The sequence below is a fragment of the Aythya fuligula genome, chromosome Z (genome assembly GCF_009819795.1).
Source record: "Aythya fuligula isolate bAytFul2 chromosome Z, bAytFul2.pri, whole genome shotgun sequence".
In the NCBI taxonomy this organism is placed as follows: Eukaryota; Metazoa; Chordata; class Aves; order Anseriformes; family Anatidae; genus Aythya; species Aythya fuligula.
In genome coordinates, this window is record NC_045593.1 from 10,738,915 (window position 1) to 10,749,240 (window position 10,326).

Consider the following 10,326-nt stretch of genomic DNA (forward strand, 5'->3'; position numbering starts at 1 on the left):
AAGATCCTCAGGCGTGCTGCTGAGGGGTCTCAGAGGAGCTGCAGAAGGACAGCTCTGGGCTCATTTCCCACGTCCTGCGGGAGATGACTTGAGCCAAAGGGGAAATGAGTTGGGCCTCCATCACCACGCAGGCACACAGCCCGCTCACAGGGCCCCTCCAGCTGGGCCTTATTATTCCCCTCCAGCTCAGCAGCCCAGCCACAACCTGATGCTGGGCCCTTCCAGCTGCTACCTGCATGATCCATCTCACTGCCACCCCTCCAGGCTCCTTGCGTGCACCACGACACACCGGGAAGGCTGCGAGGTGCAAGGAGCCCGGACAGACCAGGCCTGGGGACAGCCATGCAGAAGGGCATCTCTGTGCAGAGCCAGCAGCACAGGCTGGTGCGGACGAGTGCAGGGAGCAGCAACAGGGCTGGGTGATCAGTCACGGGGGCTGTGGAGGAGCACAGCACATCCCTGGCCTTCCACTTGGCCCAGGTAGCTCAGCACCCACAGGGTGTGAGCCCGTAAGGGCACGGAGGGGACCAGGTCGCAGCAGTAACAGAGTGGCAGCCTTCTCCAAACCACAGGCCTTTATTGGTTGTCCCAACAGAGCAGGCAGAGTGGCGTAAAGCATGTGGGCACCCAGGAGGTGGAAGGAGCACAAACCGCCCCTCAGTTTCCCCATCTCACAAACCCGCTCACTCCCCGTTCTCAGCCATCACTGGCTTGAGCCCACCCTTTCCCTCTCGGCCCGATATCCACGGGGAGCAGCTCCAGCAGAGCACGCAGGCCACACCAGCAATGTGCTTGGTCCCAGAGGCCGGACACACTCCCTAGGATGAGGGGCAGATGCATCCAGAGCACTGGAGGACACCCAAAACACGCCTTCGCTGGCACAGGCCGTGGGCAGCTCCTGCCCTGTAGCAGAGGGTGCTGGTGACAGACGAGGGAGGAAACGGGAGGGGAAACGATAACCCAGCACAGGCTGTAAGAGGTCCTGCTTACAGCTGGGGAGCACCAAAAGTCGAGAAAGGGCCATGAGGAGGCCTCCAAAATGCCGGGCCCCATGGGGTAGGAGAAGGCCCAGGAGCACCCAGTGCCTCTTCCCACGGTCAGACTGGGAAGCCTCTCGCACCGCTGCCTGTCCAGGCAAGGCCAGGAGGGCTGGAGAGGGCAGTGTCTTCGTGCCCTGAAAGAAACGGCTGCAGTCCTCTTGCTTTCGTTGCCCGGACGAGACCCCCAGTGCTGGTCATGGTCACACGAGAGACGGGGTCCTGGCAGCCACCAGCACTAAGCTGGGGTCGTCCTCCCCACGGTCTCTGCTCTCTGACACCCGCAGTGGTCTCCCAGCGTCTTGCGCAGGGACGGGGACGGTCGCTCTCCAGCCCGGCCACCTCTACCTGCGGACACCAACAGCACCCAGGGCAGAGGCTGATGCCAGCCCTCGGCAGAGCTCACGCTGCCACAACCACGAGGGTCTGAGACAGGCCGGAGCGCTGGGCACTGCCTGGCACCACAACAGCCCTTTCCTCGGGTCGCTCTCGACCCTCTGCCCCACACATGTGTGGGGGCCATCTCCTACCTGCGTCTTCTTCGGCCAGAAACCTCTCCCTGATCTCACAGTAGTGGTCCGAGTTTTCATAGGGCTGGAGCTCTGCAGGGGACAGAAACAGCCTGAGGGACCCAGGGCTGCAGGAGGAGGAGCAGCGCAGACCCGGGCAGGCAGCGGCACAGGGGGCTGCAGGGCTCTCCTGGCAATGACCTGCTCTCCTCCCAGCCTGGCCCTGCTGCCGTGGCCCTACCTGTGTAATGGTCCTCCTCGGCTTTCCTGGGCAAGGCTTTCCTCCTCCTGGGAAGGCAAAGGGGTGTCCTGAGGCTGGGGAGAGGCTGATGCCGGCTGCTGGCCTGGAGACCCAGCCAGGAGCCCACCAGCCAAGCCACGGTAGGACCAGCTGCAGCCCCCATGGCACCCAGAAAAGGGTGAGAGCAGTGCAGAAAGCCCCCTCTGTCACCAGCCACCCCGCTAGCCCAGCATGGCCTGAGGCAGAGCAGCGACTCTGAGTTCCCTGCCTACTCGCCTGCACATCACAAACCCCAGGATCCCAGCAGACAGCATGACCATCGCTGACAGCACAGCCACCACGGTGACCGCAGTCCATGGCCAGGGGCCTGGAGGCTGCCCTGAAAGAAGCACACAGCCAGCAGTGGGTGCCACAGCCTGGGCCACGAATCTGCAATGGCCCCAGCAATGGCAACGAATCTGTGCAAGGGTATAGAGGTGTCTTTGGGCTCATGTACTGTGTGGAATGGAGCATCACCCGCACTTATGAGAAAAGAAAGGTGTCCTGTGCCCCACAAGGAGCTCCTGTGCTCGTCAGCCCCTGACCACAGCAAGGTGCCAGGCAGGGAAAAGGGAGGACGTGGCAGAGAGCCTCGGGCACAGGGCGCGGGGTGAGCCAGCCCCTCCGCAGAGGAGCCCACTTAGCACTGCTAACAACTAGTGACTGTTATGGCTTCTGAATGGGACACTATGCAAGCCCCTGATATCTGGCCAGGTGGCCAGGAGATTAAGGAGAAGAAAAAAGAAGCTGAAGGATGGCTAGGAGATAAAACTTGCAGGGGACGCTGTGTAAGCTTTTGACATGCTGCTAAGGAGTACAAAGGGGAAGGACAAGAAAGAAAAAAACTGAGAGGAAGACTACGAGCCTTCAGCATGAAAGACCCCCAGAGACCCCGAGGGGGACCACCGGAGACTGATGCGCATGCTCCAGTAGGAGGAACTGGATACCGCAAGCTAATTATAACAAGCCAGTTTTTTTAGAAGTAGTAATGAATATGTATTAGTCTAGGAGCATAAAAATCATCTACTTGATGTAACTGGTGTGCGTCCTGGTGGAGCGGAGACTCCCGGGGCACCCAGCGCTGTTTGCTTGCCTCAATTCCTTTAATAAATTGTGAACTTTGATTATAATCCTATTCTGAAGACTGAGCCATTTATAACCCCTTGCTCCGTCCCCTTGCTGCCTGGCAGCGGGCTCAGCCCCTCGGGAGGGAAATGCTCCTACGGGCGCTGGCCCTCTCGCCACAGAGCACACCCGCACCCGGCTGGCAACCTCCATGCGTGCCTCTGACACAGGGCCAGCAGGACTCTGCCATCGGGCCCACCCTTCCCTCTTAAATGCACCTCCTCACTCACCCACGCACAGCCAGTGATCTACAGGCTGCCAGTAGTCAGTGCTTTTATTCACAACCCAGGACCTCTGAGGAGTTGGAGAGCTTTGGCCTGGGATATCTACACAGGCGATCTTCATGGGAGGAGGCCAGTGCCCTTCAGGGCAGCTCACCACCACCACTTCACTGAGGACGTAGGATGCCATGTCTGGGACAAAGATTAATCTGGGGTCCCAGCGAGGCTTCTGGCATTTGCCTGCAACAACAAGAGGGGAAGGTGCTAGCAGGGCAGGGGCTGGCCATGCAGGGCAAGGCAGGGGACGTGGCAGGAGATCCCTGCCCTGGCACGCTACGGTGAGGGATGGAGCTGCGGGACATGACGTGGAGCAGCTTCTGCAGCACGGCCCCAGGAAGGGGATGAGGGCAGGAAGGGTCAGCTCCAGATGCTGCCCCTGGCCGGCTGCCGCAGCCCCTCCTGCCGGGACCCTCGGGCACAGAGGCTGCCACCAGCCCCCTCCCCGCCCAGGCACCCCTGGGGACACAGGGCAGGCACAGGGGCTGCCTCCCACTGCCTTTGGCATCTCCTCCTATATTCCCCAGCACTCAGGGGCCCCAGGAGAGCTCCTGGCACCTCTCTTACCCACACACTGCACCATGGAGCGAATGCGGGTCCAGGCACCTCCCGTGCCCTTTCCCAACCAAAGTTGTCTGTACACACGTTTCCTAGCGCTGGTGGACTGCACTTCTCTTAAACATTTGATGTGGGTGAAAGATGGCTCAAAACCCTCGGGACAGCTCAGCATCACTTCTTCGTTCTTGTTGTATTCCTCCTGGTCTGGTGCCAGATGGAGCCTTGGGTCCCACAAGGGCTTCTGGCATGTACCTGGACAAGGCAAAACCGGGTTTCGTTGGGGTGTGGGTGATGAGGTGGGGCAGGGTACCGCCAGCTATCAGCAACCACCAGCAGTCCCTCCAGCCACCAACGGGAGATGGAAGGAGAGCCGTCCATGTGCCATAACGTGCCCCCCAGCAAGCCTTGCTGGGAGGGAGGGGGCTCCCCTTGTCACTTGCCCACAAAATCCCTTCTCCACCCCATTTCCATGCTCGCTCTTTGCCCCCCACCACATCCCACGGCCAGCAGCTTCCCAGGACAATCCCACCTGCAGCAGGAGACCCCCTGCAGCCGCTCTCTGGAGCTGACCCCAAGCCCAGCTCAGGCTGCCCTTCACCTCGCCCTGCCCTGGCACCAGAGGAGCCGCAGGGCCACGGGGCTCCAGGCGAGGCACCTCCTGTCACCCCACTTACTGATGCACGTTGTGGGGCTCTGAATGGGGACCCATTGCCCTGACTTGTTTTTCTGTGTCCAGGTGCCCTTGTGCTCCCCTGTAGCCACAGCCTGAGGTCTCCACGCGCATTTAGCCTGCTGGAAGGGGAGCAGGGAACCCTCCGGGCAGCTCAGCGTCACTTCTTCGCCCTCCTCATAGACGTCCCGCTCTGGTGCCAGACGAATGTCAGCGTCCCACTGCGGCCTCGAGCATTTTACTGTCAAAGGCAAATTTGTGTGAGAGCGGGGCCAGGAGGCTCGGGGAGGCCAGAACCAAGGCCATGAGGAAACCCGAGGGGTGCTGAGCCCAGGACAGCAGCGTCACAGGGACCAGTGGGGAAGGAGGGTGCTCTGAGGGGGGAGCTCCTCAGCAGCCGGCAGGGCACCGCAGCGCCAAGCAGGGGCAGGGCCAGGCAGAGCCGTGGCTGGCTCGGGAGTGTGAGGGCAGAGAGGGGACGGGGAGAGCTGCCCCGCGTACCCACACACGCTACGGGCTCCTCAATGCGGGTCCAGGCGCCTGTGCCTCTCCTCCCCCACCAGCTGACCCCATAGACAGGTTTTCCTGAAGTCACTCGTTGAAATTCCTCACGCATTTGGCGCTGGTGAAGGAGGCTTGACAACTCCAGGGCAAGACAGCCTCAGTTCCTCATTCGGTGTGTAGTTGTCTTTCGTTGGGATGAGCACGACCCTTCTGTCCCATTGGGGTTTCTGGCACTTTCCTGCAGGGGAGAAAGCATGACAGTCCTCCTTGGGGACGGGGTGCTCGGGCAGGAGGGGGCCGAGGCTGGGCCACGACTGCCTGCGGGGTCGGCCATCGGCACAGCCCCTGGGTGTGGGACAGGAGCCCCGCGGGGCGGTGAGGTGCTCAGAGCAGCAGGGCTGAGGGCAGGATCTGGCCACAGCTCAGGCAGACGGGCCGCAGAGGCAGGGCAGAGGCAAGGCCGGGCCCCGCTGGGGGCTCCTGTCCCGGCCCAGCTCGGGGGCTGCTCCCGGCCGCGGCCATCCCAGAGCCGAGCCCGAGGCATCCCACGGGCACGGTGAGACGCCAGGGGCCCTGCTGATGGAGAGGAGCCCGCGGCAGGGGAGAGCTGCTGCCCCCGAGTTACCTGTGCAGGCCTGGTACATTTCAGTGCTATGCCACCTTCCCTGCTTGTCCTTCACCTCCCAGGTATGTCCCCAGAAGATCCATACAACACATCTGATCACAGCGAGAGGAGGATCATCCTCAGTGAAGCAGCTCACAGTCAGCTCCTCCCCGTTATCGTAAAATGTCTTCTCTGGGACAAAGCGGAGGCTTGAGTCCCACTCAGGCTTCGGGCATGCTGCACAGAGAAGAAGGAGAGCGTGTCAGTGGGATGGGAAGAGCCAAAGGTGGGCAGCGCATTCTGCTGCTGCGGCCGCTGATGGACCTCTCCAGGGGTTTGTGGCTCGTTGCAGGGCACATCCCGGCAGAGGCAGGGGTAACGCTGCACAGCACGTGGGGCTGGCCCCTTCCTCCAGGCTGGAGCTCCGGGAGGGCTCCGAGAGAGCAGGGAAAGGAGCACTGGGCTTCCAGCCCTGTAGGGATTCACAGCATGCCCGAGCAGGGAGGCACTCAGAGCACAGCAGGGCCGCCCACAGACACAATGAAGGGTCCAGGTGAAGCTTCAGCGAGGCCAACACGGTGCAGGAGGGCAGCTGGCAGGCTTTGAGCAGCAGGAGGTGAGGTTCATGTTTCGGGAAGCTGTGCTGTGGAGCGGGAAGTGGCAGCACGGGGCAGCATGCAGCTCACAGCCGGGGTGTGCGGCCCCACGGGGCTCCTCCACGGCCTCCCTTGGGCTTTCGCTGCCCCAGGATTATCCCTGAGCCCCCTCTGGCAGTTCAATTCCACTAACACAAACTGTTTGTTTGAACAGAGCCTCGTTTTACCTAGCGCTGGGCATTGCTGCTATGTCCCCTGGGCGTCTGCACGGTGCAGTGGCAGGCTAGGCTGACGGCAAGGGGCCAGGGCCAGCCTGACAAACAGAGCCAGCCCTGCAGGAAAACATCCCCTGCAAGCTTCTTGGCCTCCCTGCTGGACGCAACAGGATTGTAGGGGAACGAGGCTTTGGTAGGGGCATTGAGGAAAGCTCTGAGAGAGCCTTGCAGAAAGACGGCCGGGGGACAATAGGACAAAGGGACAATGCCGCCTGCTCAGCGCAGGGAGCAGCGCTGCGCCACACGCCCCGACCACATCCTCTGCCGGCAGCGTTGGCACCGCGCACGCAGCGCTGCCTCCTCCCCAGTGCTGGGACGCAGATTTGTCATCTGGCTTCCTCAGCGCGCCCCCAGAACCCTGCCCGCCACCCCCACTCCTTCGCTCCCAGCCGCATCGCCTTGCCTGCAGCTCTTCAGGTAGCGGTGCTCAGAGCTGGGGCACGCATGAGGCTGGCCCAGAGGATTTGGTACACGGGAGTTCTGCTGAATGGGGACAGCCTCCTAATAGGAACATACTTGGAAATGCCTGTGATTCCTGCAGTCACCAGCCTACACTTGTGGCATGTAGATAAGGAGCACTTCCCCATTCAAGCCTATGTCAGCTCCTTCAGATCCTATACAATTTATGCAGTGAACTTCCCTAACATGACTTTGGAGAATGATCGCATCTCATGAGTTTCACATCATCTTCTGAACAGACAGGAACGGATATAAATATCTATATGTATATATTCAGTTAGAGAAGGCAAGGGTTGGCCCACTGCACCACATATCCTGCCCTCAGGGTCTCCAAGAGGCAGCAGGTGTCCCAGCTGGGAAAGCCCCTCAGGTGTCCCCCCGGACTCCAGCCCACAGATCCGATAAGCACCAGCACCACACCAGCTCCCCAGCAGAGTGGACATTGCCCTTATTGTCCCAGGAAGGCCACATGCTCAGGCTTTGTCTACATGCCATGCGGTGAGAACCAGACACCTCCTGCTCCCAGGGACACTGCCCCCTCCATGCAGCGTGACAGCCCAGAGCTCACAGAGGCTTTCCCAGCACACTGAGCCTTGCTGCCCTCCAGCCCCAAACCCCGCTGCACCTCCAGCCCGTGCGGTACAGCTGCCATGTGCTGCCGGTGGTAAAAGGCACATCAAACTGGCAAATGAAAGAGGAAAAATTTCTTCTCTTTCAGAGAGAGGAGCGGGCAATTCTTACCTGTTTTCCAGAATAATCCTTGGGTCTCGGGACCAGTATCTTCCTGTGTCTGTATTCCCAGCAGAAGGATGAGGACCAGGAAGAAGGTCAAAGCCAGCAACTGCAGGGCCATGCTAGCATCCAGTGCCCGGGCACAACTCAGACCTCAGCTCCACTTGCTGCCTCCAGGCACTGAAATTGTATCTGATGGTTGCAAGAGGAGCAAGAAGAAGAAGGAAACATCTCGACGGGAAATCACTTTGAACACAGGAGCCTTCCTCTTTGAGGAGGGATCCTCCCATCGGTGTCAGCACTGCTGCCTTTTGCTGCTTTCCTTCCCCAGGGACACCCTGGCACTGGCACTCCCCAGAGCCCCAGCCACCAGGATCCCAGAGCTTCACCCCAAAGAGCTCCTTGCTACCAGAGCGTGTTCACCAACCACCACTCACATTCCTGAGGCTTCTGCCACACGCTTCCCAAAGCCTCTTCTTGCTCACATGGCTTCTGGAGATGTCACAGGTCACAGCACTTCCCCTCAGTAATCACAGCTGTTTGATGTCTTCCAATACAGTATTAGGAGAGCTGGCGAGAGTCAAGGGTACAAAGGAGAGTGGAACTGCAAGGAGTCCTGCAGAGTGTAAAAGAGAGAGCAGAACCAGAGTGTTCCACAACTGATAACACAAATAACTCATTTGTGTCATCAGAGAGACATACTGAGAAAAAGAAAGAAAAAGACATCATTATCCCAAAGCCATAAAGCCTGGATGCAACTACACCGTGATTGCCATGTGCTCTTCTAGGGCCTGCAGCTCCAGGAGGGCAGGCACAGAGGGCAAGAGTCATGGCAATGACAGAGGGAAGGAACTGGCCTCCAGATTCACTGTTCAGAATCAGGTACTCGTCTCCAAGTTGGGAGGGGGGTCTGTGATGGGAGGTTACAATATCCTGAAGGCTAGGGTAAAGATGGATGTGGAAGCGCTGTTCCCCCAAACCTGCTAGAACAGACGCAGGAGAGTCTCCCCCATACAGGGATGACAGCTCTTACCTTCCTCTGGTCACCGAGCTCATCTCTGGGGTGGGACAAGAGGATAGCTCTCACCTGAGGAAGCAACTGGTTCCAAAATGAAACAGGTCTGCTCTTCTCAGGGAGCAGAGTCTCAGACTCAGAGGGGGCAAGGAGTCACGCTTGTTGACGATGCCTGGTGTTAAAAACAGAAGCCAGCTGTGACAGAACGCTGCAGAATGAGAGCAGACTCCAATGACTGGCAAACAGAACTGCAGATAAAATGCAGCTTAGGTAAACAAGAAACAATCGTACCTTCGCAGCAAGATGTTCTCCTCAGAGCCATGAGAGCACAAGATCTCAAGTACTAGAAAGTCTGTCAGAGGCAGCTCAGGGCCCACTGCCTATTACAACACGTATGCATACCAGGACAAATGAGAATACAATACCAGGTAAATCCACGGTTCACCTCTTTTTAGTTCACCTGCTTCTTGAACACCATGTGCAATCCTGCACCCCCGTTTCCAAAATGCTATGGGAAAATAGGGATGTTCAGAGAAAGGTGACTGAAAAGACACCAGGGATGCCTTCCAGATGGGGAGCAACCAGTAAGCCTCAGCTCTTCCTGCAGGAAAAAGTAAAATGGAAGCAGGATACGGCAGCTGTATAAAATGAGGGACTCAGAGAGGAGGGAAAGGGAATGGCTGCCATTCAATTTTATCCATAATACTGGGAGGGAGGAGCATTCAAAAGGTGGCAGTTTAGAAACAAAGAAAGGAAAGGGGATCTTTACGCAGTGCCAGGTAAAACTGGATAACTCCCTGCCAGTGTACAGAGTGCATCCTAAGGCTGTTGTATTTTCCAAAAGAGATTAGACAAGCTGATGGAAGAAAAGACCATCAAGAGCCATTGCATGCAAAGATAGCTCCTCTGACTCAGGGAGTGCTTGACCTGAAAATTGCTGGAAGCTGAAAAAATGTCCTTGAGACCTCTTTTTTTTTTTTTTTTTTAAACTCAGCCCTTGGCTCCCATGACCTGTCCATTCTGGAAGAGGTGCCAGAGCCACATGCCCTGGGAATGACCGGCCTCCCCATGCCTCGGGTCCTTGGCTAACTTTTGGGATGAGCTGCGTGGCTGTCAGGTTGCTTCTAGAGCCTGCAGCATGTTGCAAGAGGTACACAAGGCTCTTGTGCAAAATTGTTAGGCAAGGATGATGTGCTGATATCTGAAGGGTTTCCTGCTTGCAGTGCCTAGAGACACCCTGTTGCCTGTCAGTCCCACACCAAGCCGGGATTTTCCTATTGCTCCAAGTCTCTCTCAAATGTTGGCATTCCCCAAGACTGGCACAACACATACTGAACCCTCCCACCAAAGCTTGTGCCACTTTATTCTCAGACCCACCTCTGCAACCAGAGAACAAGTCAGACCAAGAGACCACAAGAGTCACTTACTTGTGCAGATCTGAGTCAGCAGATGGTGGTACATGCTAACAGGAGAAACCCCCCAGGTGAGGGACTTCCCAGGGGATGACTGCAATAAAAATGCAGCACAGCAACCTGGCACTTGGCTGCTCATTTTGGCTGTCAGGAAGGGAAGTGCTCTATGAGTTGGAAGACATGCAAGAGATGCTTCCTACCATCTGGGACGGCAAATGCAGACAGGCACATCTTGCAGGACTGGGAGGTGCCACATCAACCCAGGAGACTTG

The 10,326-nt window shown here is 58.2% G+C and overlaps 1 long non-coding RNA gene across 1 annotated transcript; it reads right to left on the bottom strand.

Moving 5' to 3' along the window:
• Positions 1–1,131: 1,131 nt before the first annotated feature.
• On the bottom strand, positions 1,132–1,842 carry LOC116501191. The gene is made up of 3 exons (XR_004254375.1): positions 1,788–1,842; positions 1,568–1,639; positions 1,132–1,385 (listed from the first exon to the last, which is right to left on the bottom strand). It is a non-coding gene; the product is annotated as an uncharacterized LOC116501191 (long non-coding RNA).
• Between the last annotated feature and the right edge of the window lie 8,484 nt (positions 1,843–10,326).